At 50.6% G+C, this 18606-nt stretch overlaps 1 protein-coding gene across 3 annotated transcripts in view; it reads right to left on the bottom strand.

The window, feature by feature from the left end:
• The window catches only part of CARD11 (caspase recruitment domain family member 11), a 185646-nt gene that overhangs the window by 94253 nt on the left and 72787 nt on the right, over window positions 1-18606 (bottom strand). The window contains exons 1-2 of one of the 3 annotated variants that reach the window (XM_067012719.1): window positions 13298-13381; window positions 639-707 (exon numbers count right to left, since the gene is read on the bottom strand). The exons of 1 other annotated variant lie outside the window; for it this stretch is intronic. The gene's annotated coding sequence lies outside the window, so the exon portion shown is untranslated. Of the gene's footprint in view, window positions 1-638; window positions 708-13297; window positions 13391-18606 lie in introns of those variants that run through there. One more of the 3 variants, XM_067012718.1, reaches the window with a different exon arrangement.

Genomic DNA, 18606 nt, shown 5'->3' with positions numbered 1-18606 from the left:
AAGTCTGTCAGGGGCCCTTCTGAACCTTCTCCAGGGCATCCTGCTAACGAGCATGGCACACGTGTATCACGAGTGTGCACCTGTCCCAACCGTGCCTCCCTGGATGTCTTGCCTGCCTCATGGCACTTGGGAGGTGGTATCTCGTCTAACTTCCTGTGGGAAGGGTGCCATCTTATCCCCATTTCTCCAATGACTTCAGCGACTTGTCCAAGGTCGCCTTCTGGGAGAGGGAGAGCTCAGGCTCACTGCACCCGTTAGTCTGTGGATAACACCAGGCACTGGATCACTGAAACGCCTCCCCGAGCAGAAAAGGCAAAAGGCAGGAAGTGTCAGTGCCCACGCCGCCTTGGGCAGCGCTGCGACTCAGGTAGCCTTTCTGGTCCCTCTCAAATCGGTCTCCGTGGGTGGCCACCCCCTCTCCCGTGGAATGGCCCGTGGGGAAGGGACATCACCCTACACCCCCAAACACAGCACTCAGCTCTGTCCAGAGACTCTCAACCGCTGCCTGAGATTTTCAGGTTTTAAGCAAAACAAAAATCTGATTCACTGTTTCCAGTCCTACAGGAAACTCAAGTCCTTTATTCTTCTAGCACTTAAAAAAAAAAAAAAAAAAGGAAAAAAGAAAAAAAAAATCAAACCTTTATGTCTTAGAAGAGTTCTGAATGCTTCTCATTTCACACCGCGCGGAACACTGTTCACGACAAAGGCTGCGGGAGGAAAGAAGGAAATGAGACGCCCTCGCCGATAAATAAGGGCCTGAGCAAAGAAACCAACTCAGAATACACCACCGGCAAGAAGAAATGCCCCGAAGCTTTGCTTACACCGAATAATGTAAGAACAGGTCGCTCCCCTGGGTCTCTGGGAAAAGTTAATGCACACAGGAAGCTGCAAACAGACTGGGATTTGGGCAGAAAACACGGGGCGTTAACAACATTCAAGGTGAAAGAGGGGAGAATTGTAGACTGAGGGAAGGGGTGCTTTTTTCATCAGGCAACAAAAATAGCGACATCGGGATCTCTCCCCTGGATTCCCACAGGCTGCAGGGCAGGAACCTGCTGCAGACACATGAACCAGAGCCGGGCTCGGCGGTGCCAGGGGAGACCCACCGCTCCCAACTGCCCAACCGGAGAATCAATTTAATTCCAGACATCTGGATAACACAGGTGAACCCCTGAGGGAGACGAACATTTACTTTGGAAAGATTTTTCCCCACCTGTCGTGCAGAAGTGTCACGAATGGTGGGGTGGTGGTGGGAGGGTGACGGTGGGAGGGTAATAGGGTGCCGAGTAGCTGAAAAGGCTCTGGAGAAGGCTTCCTGGTTTCACCTGCCCCGGGGGCTGTGAGAGATGCTGAGATCTTCCGAGCACCCAACATCCCTACTAATTCTCTTTCTCATCATCACCAGGGAAATCCAAACGGCACTGTCTTGCCCGAGGTGGGGGGCAGGGGCAAAAATGAAAGCAAAGGCTTCTTGCCCAGCCCTAGAAGACGGTTCGGAGGAAGGCATGACTAACACAAATCGTGACCGGGAGGTCAGTTAATATCAATGAAACCTTTGCATGTATATAACGTTCTGTTATTTTCCAAGCAATTTTTTCCACCCACTATCTCATACGCTCCTCAGAGCAATTTTGTGTGGCAGGAAGGCAGCGATTATTTATCTCCACCTCGCTTGCGAAGAAACAAAATCTTGGGACAGTGAAGTGATTTGCTCAAGGTCAGGGCGCGATCACAGATTTTTAAAGCTGGAAGGGTTCTCGGTGGTGAGGAGCCGGGGCAGGGCTGACTCACGGGGGGGCACCCGGGCTCCAGTTGTCAGTTTCACACCCACCGCAGACATGGGCAATCGATCACAGAACTCTCTTCCGCGGCGCTGGCCCTCAAGGTGCAACCCATTTGCCATCCCCGGCCCCGTCTCCTGTCTCACTTCCCATATGAGGCAGGTGAGCCCAGAGCAGAGAAGGGACTTGGCCACGACGGCCCAGTGGGTTAGTGGCCCCGAAGCCGAATCTCACCCCCGCCTGCTGAGCCCCGGGTTCTCTCCAGCACATCACGCTGTGCCCCGTCTGTTAGGGGTACAAGTCCCCTGAAAGATGCACCAACAAGGCATGGGAATGACATTCTCTGTGACCGAGCCAGAACACTTGGGTTTTCTGTGCTGAGCAAGTGAACACACTCCTATTTCTAAGAGCGGAATCAAAGAGCACCCCAAGGTTTCAAAGCCTGAGTGCCTGGCAGGGCGGAAGAGAGGAAGTTTGGTCTGGGATCAACTCCATGTCCAGGTAGTCAAGACCATTGGCTACTGAAGCGCACAGTTCAGGAGGCGAGGCCTGGAGGGAGGTATCGACTTGGGAGTCATGAGCACAGAGATGGCTTTGAAGCCATGAGACTAGGTGAGACCATCCAGGAAGGGGTGCAGAGGGAGAAGAGGCCGAGGCTCTTTGACCTCAGAGGTCGGGGGACACAGAAGAATCAGAAAAGAGAGACTAGGAAGGAGTGGCCGGGAAGGCGGGAGAAACCAAGAGAGGGAACCCACGCCACATTCCGAGGAGGAGAGGTCGACAGACTGAGCTAATGCCCCTCAGGGCTAAGAGTGGACCTGGGCCTGGGGACTCTGGGGGCAGAAGTCTGACTGAAGTGGGTCCAGGACAGAACGCGGGGACAGGAAATGGGGACAGGAGACCGTCTGTAAATGTGTGATGGCTGAGCTGCATCCCCCCAAATTCATATGCTGAAGCCCCAGCCCCACTACCTGTAGTTGGAGATAAAGCCTTTAAGGAGTGACTGAGTTAATGTGAGACCGTTAGGGTGAGCCCTAATCCAGGGGGGCTGGTGTCCTTGTAAGAAGAGGAGGTTGGACACACAGACAAGACGCCAGGGGTGCGGGCACACAGAGCGCTGACCACGTGAGGACACAGCCAGAAGGCGGCCACCTACAAGTCAAGGGGAGAAGCCTCAGGAGACACCAGCCCTGCCCACACCTTGATCTCGGACTGCCAGCCTCCAGAACTGGGGGAATAAACTTCACTTGTTTAATCCTCCTTCACCCCACCACCGCCCCGTCTGCAGTGCTCTGTTACAGGAGCCCTGACAGACGAACAGAAAAGGGGTACAGAGCAAGGCAGTGACAGCTACAAGGGAGTATGAAGTCAAGGCAGGTTTGGGGGTTTTTCTTTAAAGGTGGGGGGAACTGCAGCATATTCGTACTCTGGTCGGAATGATCCTTGGAGAGAAGGGAAAAAGTTGATGACACTGGAGAAAAAGGAGGCGACCGCTATAGAAGCATCTCTCCGTGGACAAGGTGGTCCTGGTGCCTGCGTGGAGGCAGGACCAGGCGGGTGGAGGAGCAGGCCAGGGGCCCGGAGAGGCCGGGGGCAGCTGGTGGGTCGCAGGACGAAGGATGGTCATCAGCTTAGGGCAGGGGAGCCTCTTGGGCCCAGGCAGTCCGACATAAACGGTTGCGTTTCAAAAGCATACGTTTAAATCAGCTAAGAAAGATACAACATTATACAGAATTTCTATACAAAACTGGGGGGGAAGGAGATTGACCCATTCCTTGGGGACAGCACTCTGCACGGCTGTAGTCAGGTGGTCTCCCCTGCTCGGAGCAGTTATAGGAAACCACCCTCTCCTTCCTAGGGCCACTTTCCTTTTACAGCCTAAAACCTCCCCAAACTCAGGATGCCTGCGTCTCCAGGGCCCCGTGAAAGAACCTCCTCTAAGAGTACAGAAGACACGATTTTTGAGGATGGAGAACTCCCAAAGGAGCTGGAAATCGCCATGCGTCTCTGCCTCCCACCCGCAAACGGGCATGGCTGTGGCCTCAGTTCCCCAGGCACCACGGAGCTTCACAAGTTGATTTTGAAAAGCATCTGAGAACTGAAGCCAGGAGACTCGGAGAGAAGCGCAAGGTATCATTATTATTCAACCGCACACTCCCCCACACCCCCCAAACCAGCTACACTCGAATCCCTTTTTTAAAAGGCCATTTCTTCTTAGACAAGTGCAGTGAATGACCGAATCCTTACTCAGAGGCAGGGAACGAAGCAGCAATGTCAAAAAAACGCAGTTTTACTTCGTATCAGCATTCATCCGCCGAAATAACAATTGGCTAAACCTCCAGTAATGCTGGCACGAGGTTTCTGTTTGCCCTCAGATCAAAAACAAGTGGGTCATCACCACCAAGACTTCTCCAAGGGCGTTCACAGCAGCTCTCACAATAGCCCCAAACCGCACGCAATGCGCATGCTCCTCAGCGGTAGGATGGATACATAAATCGCGGTGAACGCTCACCGTGCAACTCTATGCAGCAAGGAAAACCCCAGTGACTGCTACACACATCGATGAATCAAGCTGGAGACACAAGGGCACACTCTGTGCGATGCCATTTACATGACATTCAAGGACAGGCAAAGGGGGTGGGGGGCTTAGCAACCGGGAAGGAGCCTGAGACCCCTACCCCCTGGAGGCCTGGAAAGGACCCGTGTCTCGAGCTGGATGATTGGCTACGTGGGTGGGTGTGAAACGTCCCTCGTAGTGCACTTCAGATTTGGGACGTGTACTGTGTGTGTGCGATGCCCTAATTTAAAACAAATCCTGTTTTTTGTTTTTTTTTTTAACCAATCAATTTCGCCTTTCCGCAGGAGCGTGGAGGCCCTGTGATTTCTCTTACTGGGACACGGCAGAAATCAGCAGTCACTGCAAGAGGAACTCTCTTCCTGCAACCCAGAAGGTTGGGAATCAGGACAGCTAAGGCTAAGCGGGACAGCAGTTCATGGGGACCACCCTTGCTGTTCTCTTCTGAACCTGGCTTTTCCTTCTTGTTTCCTTTTCTTTCTTCTTTTTTTGCGGTACGCAGGCCTCTCACTGTTGGTCACAGGCCCAACCGCTCCGCAGCATGTGGGATCTTCCCGGACCGGGGCACGAACCCGTGTCCCCTGCATCGGCAGGCGGACTCTCAACCGCTGCGCCACCAGGGAAGTCCTCCTTCTTGTTTTCTTAATCAGAATAACAGTTGCTCAGGGTTAAAAAACAAACAAAAGAAAAGGACACCAAACGAATACTAGAGGAGAAGACTCAAATCAATAGAATTAAAAATGAAAAGGGAGAAGTAACAACTGACACTGCAGAAATACAAAAGATCATGAGAGATTACTACAAGCAGCTATATGCCAATAAAATGGACAACCTGGAAGAAATGGACAAATTTTTAGAAATGCACAACCTGCCGAGACTGAACCAGGAAGAAATAGAAAATATGAACAGACCAATCACAAGCACTGAAATTGAAACTGTGATTAAAAATCTTCCAACAAACAAAAGCCCAGGACCAGATCGCTTTACAGGTGAATTCTATCAAACATTTAGAGAAGAGCTAACACCTATCCTTCTCAAACTCTTGCAAAATATAGCAGAGGGAGGAACACTCCCAAACTCATTCTACGAGGCCACCATCACCCTGATACCAAACCCAGACAAAGATGTCACAAAGAAAGAAAACTACAGGCCAACATCACTGATGAACATAGATGCAGAAATCCTCAACAAAATACTAGCAAACGGAATCCAACAGCACATTAAAAGGATCATACACCATGATCAAGTGGGAGCTATCCCAGGGATGCAAGGATTCTTCATTATACGCAAATCAATCAATGTGATACACCACATTAACAAATTGAAGAATAAAAACCATATGATCATCTCAATAGATGCAGAAAAAGCTTTTGACAGAATTCAACACCCATTTATGATAAAAACCCTCCAGAAAGTAGACACAGAGGGAACTTTCCTCAACATAATAAAGGCCATATATGACAAACCCACAGCCAACATCATCCTCAATGGTGAAAAACTGAAACCATTTCCACTAAGAACAGGAACAAGACAAGGTTGCCCACTCTCACCACTCTTATTCAACATAGTTTTGGAAGTTTTAGCCACAGCAATCAGAGAAGAAAAAGAAATAAAAGGAATCCAGGGCTTCCCTGGTGGCGCAGTGGTTGAGAGTCTGCCTGCCGATGCAGGGGACACAGGTTCGTGCCCCGGTCCGGAAAGATCCCACATGCCGCAGAGTGGCTGGGCCCGTGAGCCATGGCCGCTGAGCCTGCGCGTCCGGAGCCTGTGCTCCGCGACGGGAGAGGCCACAACAGTGAGAGGCCTGTGTACCGCCAAAAAAAAAAAAGGAATCCAAATTGGAAAAGAAGAAGTAAAGCTGTCACTGTTTGCAGATGACATGATACTATACATAGAGAATCCTAAAAATGCTACCAGAAAACTACTAGAGTTAATCAATGAATTCGGTAAAGTAGCAGGATACAAAATTAACGCACAGAAATCTCTTGCATTCCTATACATTAATGATGAAAAATCTGACAGTGAAATTAAGAAAACAATCCCATTTACCATGGCAACAAAAAGAATAAAATATCTAGGAATAAACCTACCTAAGGAGACAAAAGACCTGTATGTAGAAAATTATAAGACACTGGTGAAAGAAATTAAAGATGATACAAATAGATGGAGATATAATCGAAGTTCTTGGATTGGAAGAATCAACATTGTGAAAATGACTATACTACCCAAAGCAATCTACAGATTCAATGCAATCCCTATCAAACTACCACTGGCATTTTTCACAGAACTAGAACAAAAAATTGCACAATTTGTATGGAAACACAAAAGACCCCCGAATAGCCAAAGCAATCTTGAGAAAGAAAAACGGAGCTGGAGGAATCAGGCTCCCTGACTTCAGACTATACTACAAGGCCACAGTAATCAAGACAGTATGGTACTGGCACAAAAACAGAAATATAGGTCAATGGAACAAGATAGAAAGCCCAGAGATAAACCCACTCACATACGGTCACCTTATCTTTGACAAAGGAGGCAAGAATATACAATGAAGGAAAGACAGCCTCTTCAATAAGTGGTGCTGGGAAAATTGGACATCTACATGTAAAAGAATGAAATTAGAACACTCCCTAACACCATACACAAAAATAAACTCAAAATGGATTAAAGACCTAAATGTAAGGCCAGACATCATCAAACTCTTAGAGGAAAACAGACAGAACACTCTATGACACAAATCACAGCAAGATCCTTTTTGACCCACCTCCTAGAGAAATGGAAATAAAAACAAAAATAAACAACTGGGACCTAATGAAACTTAAAAGCTTTTGCACAGCAAAGGAAACCATAAACAAGACCAAAAGACAACCCTCAGAATGGGAGAAAATATTTGCAAATGAAGCAACTGACAAAGGATTAATCTCCAAAATTTACAAGCAGCTCATGCAGCTCAATATTAAAAAAACAAACAACCCAATCCAAAAATGGGCAGAAGACCTAAATAGACATTTCTCCAAAGAAGATATACAGATTGCCAACAGACACATGAAAGAATGCTCAACATCATTTATCATTAGAGAAATGCAAATCAAAACTACAATGAGATATCATCTCACACCAGTCAGAATGGCCATCCTCAAAAAATCTACAAACAATAAATGCTGGAGAGGGTATGGAGAAAAGGGAACCCTCTTGCACTGTCGGTGGGAATGTAAATTGATACAGCCACTGTGGAGAACAGTATGGAGGTTCCTTAAAAAACTACAAATAGAACTACCATATGACCCAGCAATCCCACTACTGGGCATATACCCTGAGAAAACCATAATTCAAAAGGAGTCATGTACCAAAATGTTCATTGCAGCTCTGTTTACAATAGCCAGGACATGGAAGCAACCGAGTGTCCATCAACAGATGAATGGATAAAGAAGATGTGGCACATATATACAATGGAATATTACTCAGCCATAAAAAGAAATGAAATTGAGTTATTTGTAGTGAGGTGGATAGACCTGGAGTCTGTCATACAGAGTGAAGTAAGTCGGAAGGAGAAAAACAAATACCGTATGCTAACACATATATATGGAATCTACACAAACAAACAAACAAAAAATGGTCATGAAGAACCTAGGGGCAAGACAGGAATAAAGACACAGATCTCCTAGAGAATGGACTTGAGGACACGGGGAGGGGGAAGGGGAAGCTGGGACAAAGTGAGAGAGTGGCACGGACAGATATACGCTACCAAACGTAAAACAGACAGCTAGTGGGAAGCAGCCGCATAGCACAGGGAGATCAGCTCGGTGCTTTGTGACCACCTAGAGGGGTGGGATAGGGAGAGTGGGAGGGAGGGAGACGCAAGAGGGAAGAGATATGGGGATGTATGTATATGTATAACTGATTCACTTTGTTATACAGCAGAAACTAACAGACCATTGTGAAGCACTTATACTCCAATAAAGATGTTAAAAAAAAAATGAATACTAGAATTTTCCCCTTCGTCCACCCAGCCACCATTCCCCAGACGTCCTACTAGAGCAGTTTCTTATACGCGCTAGTGCTTCCTTCCAGAAACTCCCTCTATGCCCCTGTCTCATTAATGGCCTCACAGAATTCCACTGGATGGATGGATCTTGCTTTTGAGGAGCATTTGTGTGGTTTCAAGTTTTTTCCCATTAAAAACGATGCTACAATTAACATCAGCGTGCACAGAAGGATGGACAAGTCTATCTGTGAGATAATTCTTAGAAGTGGAATTCTTGGGTTAATTCACTTATCATGCTGGTACATACTGTCAAATGCACAGCATATTAGACTACCTGCTTCCCGTTTCTCTCGCCAATATAACGTTTTATCAAATGTTTTGATCTTTGCCAGTCTGACAGTGGAAAAAAAGGCATCTCTCTGCTGTATCACTTCGCATTTATGCATTGTAAATTGACTGGTCTGTTCATGTTCTGTTTGTTCACATCCTCTAAGCCTTTTTCTCTTGGGTCGAGTTCCCTAGTTCTGGAGTCAGCAAACTGCAGTGGAGGGCCCAGCCCCGCCCTTCCCATCCCGCCCCACTGGCCAAATCCGGCCACATGGCAAGAACAGAGCAGAGCCGCTTCCACAGGGACCTTCTGGCTCTCAGAGCCTCAGGTATTTACTATCTGGACCTTCACAGAAGAAGAGTGCCAATTCCTGCACCTCACTGATTTCTTTCGAGAGTTCTCGGCAAATGAAGGAAATAGCTCTCTCAGATAAACTCAGCTTTGCATCAAATTCATCACTCGATTCGACCTCCTACCCCCAACTCTGTCAGAAATAAGCAAGTCAGAAGTACACCTTTAAAAGCAGAGCACTCTCATTTGGAAACACTTTGGTCTGTGTTAATTTAGGGGTGGTGCTTTCAGCTGACCCATGTGGCCACTGAGGCTCAGAGCCACCGGTGACTTTCCCGAGGTCACGTGGCTAGGACGTGGCAGAGCCGGGGCAGAGCCGGGGCACACGCCCTTTCTGCTTGGCTCCAAGTCCGCAGATCTTACCACCTGGAGGAGCCTGCCTCTCGGCGGACGGGTGCAGCACCGGGGGATGGCGCACACTGTACAAAGCAGAGTCCGACAGGTGTGGCTGTGGTACCGGCAGGACTTGTGAGGGATGTGGACAGAGCCTGGGGCCGCCACACTCGAGTAGGAGGACGTACAGTGCAGAGTTGGATTTGGGGTGAGAAGGAAGGTTACAGCCCTGACACAGAAACCACCCGGGAAGGATGGAGCCCTCGCTCTGGTTCAGCCACTTGTGAGGAGCTGGGAGGACCAGAGGACCGTGACATAAGACACGAGCCTGCAGAGCTTGACGGCGGGACCGGACCAGCGAAGACAGAGCGCTTTTGCCACAGGCGGGAGCAGGGACCCTCCATCACCCCGCGGCACTGGCCCATTACACCGATCTGACGGCGACCGTGACATTCCCAGAGCCCTGAGCAAATCACAACCAAAAAGGTTACCCCCCTGGAAATAGACACCCCATTAAAACCATTGACCCACAAGCAGGCGCTGCTCAATGAGACTCTGGGGGAAGGTGTGCGGGGGCGTGTTCCTCGCGTGTGATGTGCACAAGCTGTGTTCTTCCCATGCGCCGCGGCACGGGTGAGGAGGCTGGCACCCGGGAATCTGCCAGTCTAATTTTTCTTTAGCAGAAAAGCGGTTTTAAGGGACTTCCTTGATAGCCGTCTTTTCCTTTTCTTTCGGTTCACGTATTTAAATCAATTCAAAATGCTCCAGACCTCCTGGATAATGCAGTACATCTACAGGGTAGATTTCCTTCAATCCTCTCGGCTGCCCTGGAAGATTAGGACTGCAGAGCAGGAGACTAAGAAAGGACGTCCACCCGGCACGGGGTGGAGAAAGCCGCGCTCCAGCCCCAGGTCCGGACCTAAGCGTCCATCCTCTCATCCTCCCCGGATCTCAGGAATGACAGCAACGCGAAGAGTTTTCTCATTTTATGCCTGGTGTAACTGACAAGACCGAAAATAATCAGTATCACTATCCCGATTTCACTGGGGAGAGATGACTCCCAGGGAGCTGAAGAGATGACAGGCCCGCCCAGCTGGGCCGTCACGCCTGGAAGCCGCGTCTGGGCCCCGGCCCGAGGCTCCTTCCCACCCCCCTGCCTCAGCCTCCGACCCAGAAGGCGGAGCGTGGACCTCCCGAGGCCTTTCCCCCTTGATCGGACCTCTTTTAACCCAAGTTTCACAGATCTGGTCACGTTCTGCGTCGGGGTGGCCAGGTGGGCCTTCCGGCCCTCGCGGGACTTCACCAACGTCCCGATGACCAGGAGGCCCTCACTATCCTCAAGGCCAGGTGTGGGGACAAAGCAATGGAGGACGGAAGGCAGTTTTAAACTGATGGGAGGAGCTCTGTTTATCAGCATCTGGTGTCCCTTCTCACCATAATCACCCAAGCACCTGGACTCGACTTGGCCCTTCACGCATGAAGTGCTATAATCAGCAAACCAGGCGCCGCAAGGTTTCCATCGGAAAGGCGGAGAGACGCGTGTCGGAGAGCCGAGAAGTTAGTTGGGATGTTGTCCCGTGAGCGCAGCCTCAGCCTGGAACCTTCCACTGACTGCTGGGCTCTCCAAGTCCCACCATCACCCACACTTGCCTCCCGCCATCCTTCCTTCCCGCAATCCTTTCCTCCAGTTCGGGTCTCTGCCACCCTCTGGTCATGGCAACACGACTGTAGGGCCTGAACTATTTAGGGGAGGATGTCTGGGTCTCTCGTTCCTTCTGTGTGTCCCCGACGGTACCTGGTACAGTGTCACCCAGCCAGTGCCCACTGAGTGATTCAAACAAGGGCCACCACCTTTAGAAGAAGAGTTAGGTTTACAGTCATTTTAAAAGATCACATAGGGACTTCCTTGGTGGCGCAGTGGATAAGAATCCACCCGCCTGCCGACGCAGGGGACACGGGTTCGATCCCTGGTCAGGGAGGATCCCACGTGCCGCGGAGCAACCAAGCCCGTGCGCCACAACTACTGAGCCCGCGCTCTAGAGCCCGTGAGCCACAACTACTGACGCCTGCACGCTTAGAGTCCGGGCTCCGCAACAAGAGAAGCCACCGCAAGGAGAAGCCTGCGCACCGCAACGAAAACCCAACACAGCCAAAAATAAATAAAACTAAATCTTTAAAAAAATAAATAAATAAAAGATCACATAAAGGATTAATGGATAAACAAACCGTGGTCCATCCACACAGTGGAATATTATTCAGCCTTAAAAAGGAAGGAAGTTCTGACACCTGCTACAACATGGGTGAACCTTGACGACATGATGCTCAGTGAAATAAGGCAGACATAAAAGAACAAATACTGCAGGATTCCACTTACATGGGGTCCCTAGAGGAGTCAAATTCATAGAGACAGAAAGTAGAAGGGTGGTTTCCAGGGGCTGGAGAAGGGGATGGGGAATTGTTGTTCAATGACAACAGAGTTTCAGTTTGGGAGGATGGAACGTTCTGGAGATGGATGGTGGTGATGGTTGTACAACGTGAATGTACTTAATATCCCTGAACTATACACTTAAAAGGGGTTAAGATGGCAAATTCTGTCATGTGTATTTTACCGCAATTAAAAAAAAACACACACAAAGGAACATTTGTACACAGAGTCAGGACTGTATGGGCTGGCGGGGCTAAGAGCCTTCCTTTTTGATATGGGCGCTAATCAAATGCACAGACATCCAAACCATTTGCTGGGATGGGATGAGGCTCAGTCAGTCCCAGGTTCCCTTTGCCCTCTGATCAGCCCCCGCCCACAGCGGAGCCCCGTTTCTTCACAGCTGCCTGGGGGTTAGAGAGAAGTGGAGACTCAGGGCAAGGACAGAAGTGGAACGCTGTAGCTAAATTCCTGTCCTCGCGTCAACCTGCAGCTCGGGACTTCCGGCACCCTAGTAACCACAGAGGAGACACCCAATAATCGTCCAGTGATGGACCAGCGTTTCTTTCCTTCCTTGGGAGGCTGGTAGCCTTACACTTTCAGGAGAGGTGGTAAATGTCAGGAGACATTTTTTCCTACCACAGATCAAAGGTTTGGGGGCTGGCTGGGCAGAGATGGGTTTGGTCCACAGGACCAGGTCTGTGGGGATGGTCCTCTGCTGACACTCTCCAGACCAGGTGCCAGGAAGCTGGGAGCTCAGACACACATCCCCGTCAAGCAGGCCCTGCTCCCTGCACCGTAACTGTCTCCCTGGGGCCCCCTCCAACTGTGCTCTGAACTCTGAAGGGACAGAGAAGCCCTCTCCCTTCCCAGTGCCCAGAGTTCGAGTTCAGGAGACGACGGGGTCCCTTCCAGCCTGGGCAGTGTCATGGGGGTGGGGACTTCAGGCACGAGGCCACTAGGACCTCCTCCTGGCTTTGCGGGGAACCTGGGCCCCTCCCGGTTCCACGCTCTCCCCGTGGGAGGGGCTGCGCCCTGCCCTCCCCTCCCCTCCCCTCCCAGGGGCTCCACCTTCTCGGGAGCCTCCGAGTCAAGCCCGGCTGTGGTCTGGAAACTTCCTGTCCTTTCAGGTCTTAGAAAAGTTCTTTTCCTCCTTCTGGGGCAGGGGCACCGAGGGGCGCCCTGCCGGGCCCGCCTCCGCTTCCATCCCTTTCTTCTCTGGGGGGCTGGGGACTTTGCCAGGCGGGGGCCCCCCCGGAGACAGACGGTCCGAGAGGAACTCGGAGGCGGGGTACAGGGAGATGGAAAGTGGAGGTAAAGTTCTCCAAAGGCTGGCGGGGAGAGGGAGATAGAGATGGAGCCAGAGGGGAGAGGGGGAGAGAGGTCGTGGGAGAGGGACGGCGGTCCGGCAGCGCGGGACCAGAAGAGCGAGCCCCCCCAGACCCCGCACGGCGCCCCGACCCCGCGCCGCCCGCCGAGGCCCCCGCGGCCCCCGTGTCCCCACCCCCGCGTCCGCCGCGCCTACCTGGGCCGCTCCTGCACCGCGCAGGCCGCCGTCTTCCCCCCGGGGCCCCGGCCCTCGGTCCCCGCCGCCCGGACCGTCCGAGGGGCGCAGCCGGCCCAGGGGCTGCAGGGCCGGTGGGGGGCCGCGCGCCACCCGGGCAGCAGTCCGGAGGCCAGAGGAGGCAAAAGAGAGAAAAAAGGAGAGAAAGTGTGTCACAGGCTGGAAGGGGGAGGGAAATGCAAAACCCGACAGGAAATGAGACTAAAAAAAAAATGCAAAAGGTTAGAAAAAGAGATAAGGAAGAGGGGGAGGGGGAGGGGCGGAGCCTGGGTCCCGGCCGCGGGGAGGGCGGCGAGGAGGTGGGGCGGGAGGGCTGGGCCCGGGGCCGCGAGACCCCCGCGGGCCTGGGGAGGCCCCGCCCCGGGTCGCGTGCGGCTGGACCCCTGCCTGGGCCGCAGTCGCCAGCCGGCTGCGACGCCAAAGCCACCGAGCCCGGCCCGCAGCCCCGCGCGGCCGTGGGAAGGGACACCCCCTTGAAGGCTCTCCAGGCTCTGCGTGGGGGAGAGGTTGGAGCAGCTGCCCTCTCGGAGGAATTGGCCCCGTTTTGAAGAACTCCCCGAGGCGCCACTGCGATCCGTGGGGGAGGCTTTTCCCACAGACAAGTGGGAAGCAAGGGATCCTGCAGCCTTGGGCACCCCCAGGGCTCTTCTCTCCCTCAGCCTCTGTTCTGGAAGCTTCCTGGGGCTCGCCTGGCGGTCAGCACACCTCCCGAGGGCCGCACACACCCCTCCCGGACCCGTGATGGTGACACAGTCTGTCACCGCGCTGCCTCTGGCCCTCGGCACCCACCCTCCCCCGCCCAGTGCTCTCAGACTCAGCACCTGTAGGGGAAATTGTGACTTCTGGATGTCATCGGTTTAATAATTTGGCCCCAAAGCTGCGGCCCAGGCCCCTGGGTGTGTTACTCTCTCACAGGGCTGTAAGCGGGGGGAAGGTCCCAAGGGCTTTTCTGAATCATGAACTTAAAAAGCTGGGCCAACCAGGCACATCCAGAGAACTTTGGGTTCTGCTCATGTACCGGTTTCCCCAGCCCCTGCACCGCTCCTACTCTGCCTCAGTGACCCCTGACTTCTGTCCCCCCCCCGCACCTCTTGATTCCCCCCATTATAGCTGGAGAACATTCCCTCCTGTTTCGTGTTGTAAGTTCCTTGAGAAAAGTTCCTTGAGCTCCTGGAGGGAAAGGCGTTCAATAAATGAAGGAACTAAGCACAAAGCTCAATAAATGATGGTGATATGGTCCAAGCACAGGAGACTAAAATCTTGGCGGTTTTGAGGAGTGCAGTTGACGTATGCACACGGGCCGGGAACTAAAGGAGACATGAGTTTACTTTCTGCACAGCGTGTCCAAAAACTTAATCAGGAACCACAGAGAAAGTTCCTAAAATAAATGCGCAGGCCCATCGCATCCAGGTCCTCCATCCCCAGTGACTGGCTGGGGACCAGGGTGGAATCGCTCTTGCACTTGGTGAACCTTTAAATCGGTCCGTGTAGTTTGGAAGGGGAACTCCGGTTTTCCTCATGCGGGGTACAAAGGGCAGGCAGGCCTTAAATCAACAACAAAAACTAATAGAAATTCTGCAAAAAAGCTTGATGAATTTTCATGAAGTGAACACGCCCAAGTTACCAAAACAGAGAATTTTGCACCCCAGAACTCCCCCTTATGCACCCCTACTTGTCAGCCCCTCCCCCCACCAAGGATAAACCACTTTGTGACCTCCAACAGCATAGGTCAGTTTCGCCAGATGTCTTGTCTCTAAAGTTCAGAAACTTTAAATAAATGGAGCCATCCATAGATTCCCTTCTGGGTCTAGCTTCTTTCGTTCAATATTATGTTTTTCAGATTTAGCCGTGGGATTACATGCAGGTATGGTTTGTTGAAGACACGTTGTCTCTTTTCCTCCCCAACACGTTTTTAGACTTTTTAAACATTCGGAAGAGTTAGAAGGATTGTACAGTGAATACCCATATATCCCACCGCCTAAATCTAAAATGAACATTTTGCTATATTTGCTTTTATCACAGCCATGCCCGTCTAGCCATCGATCCTTCTTTTTTGTTTTTCTGATGCATTTCAGAGTTGATGACATCAACATACTTCACCTTTAAATACTTCATCATGCATATCGTTAACGAGAGAGATTTTTTTAGGTGAAAATTACCTACAGATTTTAATGATATCATAAAATGAGTTTTGACAAATGTACACACTGTGTAACCCCGATCCCTGTGAAGACATAGAACTGCGTGGTCCAGAATGGCAGCCACTACCCACACTTGGCTGTTGAACGTGTGGCTAGTGTGAATAAGGAACCGTAGTTTAAATTCCATTGAATTTTAATTAAAATCTAAAAACTGATACTCAGTTTCGTTACTGGAAAACTTTTGAGCATCTTGAGTATATTAATCTGCTTTTTCAACTGTAAATTTTAGAAAAGCTAAATCCAGGTGGAGTATTTTCAAGGAAAATTGCGGTGCTCTAAGTGTAAAAACGGCACCAGGCTTTGAAGACATGGTATGTAAAAAGGAATGCAGAACATCCCACTCATAATTTTGATATTGATTGCATGTTGAAATAATATTCTGGATATGTTGGGTTCAATAAAATCTATTATTAAATGAATTTCATGTTTCTTTTTTAACGTTGCCACTAGAAAGTGTTAAATTTGACATTATATTTTTATGGGACAGTGTGGATATAATGTAGAACACTACCATCATCCAGAAAGTTCCCTCCTGCCCAGGCATATGCCCTTTTAAAACTTGATTCTTCTGTGACCCCAGGGCGAAGGTGATGCGAATGTCTTTGAAGGATGCTGGTTCGAGACTACAAACTAAATGCAAACATTCACCTCCTCTTTTGGAAACCTGCTGGAATGACAGCAAAGAACAGGGGGCGATGAGTTAATCCAGGTGCCAGGGAAGTAAGCGAGTGGACAGGTGATGGAAGGCAGGTGAACAGAAGCCCCAGCTCCGAGTGGGCAGGGGAGAAGGCAGCAGCAAAGACGGGAGTGGTTCTCTCACTGGGAACCCCACAGATCTGTCGTGTTTGAGGGCAGGGCAGGGTGGAATGAGGGGTAGGCGCTGAATGATGGATGGATGGAACTGCTGAGTGTAGGGTCCCCTGGGCGCTCCCCGCCTCCGACCTTCCACTGTGAGCCTTAAGCTTCTCCCCCAGGCGAAGCCAGAGACGTATTTCTAAGGAAACCTGCTCTGAGGGAGGGTCAGGGTCTCTTGGAATGAGGGCAGTGGCCCAGGGAGACCCCTCCCCATGTGATATTTAGCAGAAGGGTGGCCTGCCTAGACCTCTCTCTGCCTGGGCCCCCTAGGGCAGGGCTTTCTGAACTGTCTGTAGTGAAACACATCCTCCATCCCCCAGCCTCCAAAAAAATTCTGATCTGTTACAGACTGATACTTTTGTAAAATATAATAAAAATGAATTTAGAAAATCGATTTAAAAATAAGATGCTCAAGGTACAGGCCCGCTGATCACGCTTGGTTATCGTGGCAAATGGCAAAATGCTGTAAGGTTTCTGAGTGCTCAGTCGTGATTTCCGTTCTCGTCGCACTCGTCGAGGACTAGTGCGCGGGAGGACACGGGCCCACGGGCCAGATTTGGCGTGGTGCGGCCCTGGAGGGAAGGCGGCCTGCTGGGGCACCGCATCTGCCCTGAGAGCCCAGCCAGCCTCTCGACGAGGAGGTCGGGAAACACCAGTCACCCTGGGCCTTCGCAGAGACGGGCAGAGACCAGCAGCGTGAAAGTGAGGGATCTCGAGGAAAAAATGGGACAACTGTCTCCCAAGGGTGCAGAGGAGATGGGCAGCACTGGGAAGGGAACAGAGTATAATGGTCCAATAAAGCCTCTAATAAGTGTCCTCGGAGAGATGCCAGCAGAAATCACATCCATGCAACAGGAACAGGTTGCTATGAAACGGGCCGCCTGAAGAAAGGAGAGTTCACGGGAATTAAAAATACAATTGCCGGGCTTCCCTGGTGGTGCAGTGGTTGAGAGTCCGCCTGCCGATGCAGGGGACGCGGGTTCGTGCCCCGGTCCGGGAGGATCCCACGTGCCGTGGAGCGGCTGGGCCCGCGAGCCGTGGCCGCTGCGCCTGCGCATCCGGAGTCTGTGCTCCGCAACGGGAGAGGCCACAACAGTGAGAGGCCCGCGTACCACCAAAAAAAAAAAAAAAAAAGAATTGCCAAAATAATAGGAAAAATAAATAAAATTTAATAGACGGGCTGGAAGAAGATGGCTGTCGAGTGTGTCTCCTAGGCTGGAAGCCAAAGCAAATGAAACCCACCAAGACAGGAAAAGTGCGAGAGAAAAGTTGAGACATAAATCATCAGCACGAAAAGTGCCTTGTCCACTTAGAAAGCGTTCCAGGCAGGAAAAGAGAAACTAGAGGGAGGAGTTCATCATGAAATGATAATAATATTTGCCAGAGCTGCAGAATGACATGATTCTCCACAATGAGAGGGTCCGCTGAGAAGCAATGTGACGAATAAAAAAAGATCTGCCTCTAGATACGTTCTCGTGAAATTTCAGGAAAGAAAAGGAAAAGATGCTTAGTGAGAAGATTCTGAGACCTTGTAGGGGGCGAAAAAAAAAAGCACACGGATCCCGCGGCTCAAATGGGGCTCCGAGCTCTCATCAGCAACACTGGATTATCTCCCAGCGAGGAGATAATGAAGTGATGCTTCAACATTCTCAGGAAAACTTACTTTAAATGTAGAGTCCTGTATTCAACCAAACTTTTGATCAAGTGTGAGAGCAAAATAAACACATTCTCAGACATGCAGGGGCTTTGGAAATTTATCCCCCAAGCACTTCTCCAGAAACACGATTACTTTTTTTTTTAACTTAAAAGAAAGTGTTTGTTATGGGAAGTTTCAAAAATAAACAAAACTAGAGAACGTAACATAATGAAGCCTCACGTGCCCCAAAGTCAGTTTCAACAATTATCAACTCATCGCCAATCTTGCCTATGCTCCAACACACTTCCCTCCATTTCCAGATGACTTTGAGTCACGTCCCACATATCATATAATTTCCTCTGTAAATATGTAGGCATATATATGAAAAGAAAAGGATACTTGAAAAACAACAGTGACTTCCCTCGTGGTCCAGTGGTAAAGAATCTGCCTTACAATGCAGGGGACACGGGTTCAATCCCTGGTCGGGGAACTAAGATCCCACATGCCGCGGGGCCACTAAGCCCGCGTGCCACAACTGCTGAGCTCGCACGCCTCAACTAGAGTGCCCACGTGCCGAA

The sequence above is a fragment of the Kogia breviceps genome, chromosome 14 (genome assembly GCF_026419965.1).
Source record: "Kogia breviceps isolate mKogBre1 chromosome 14, mKogBre1 haplotype 1, whole genome shotgun sequence".
NCBI lineage: Eukaryota > Metazoa > Chordata > Mammalia > Artiodactyla > Physeteridae > Kogia > Kogia breviceps.
This window is presented reverse-complemented; position numbering and strand designations above follow the sequence as displayed.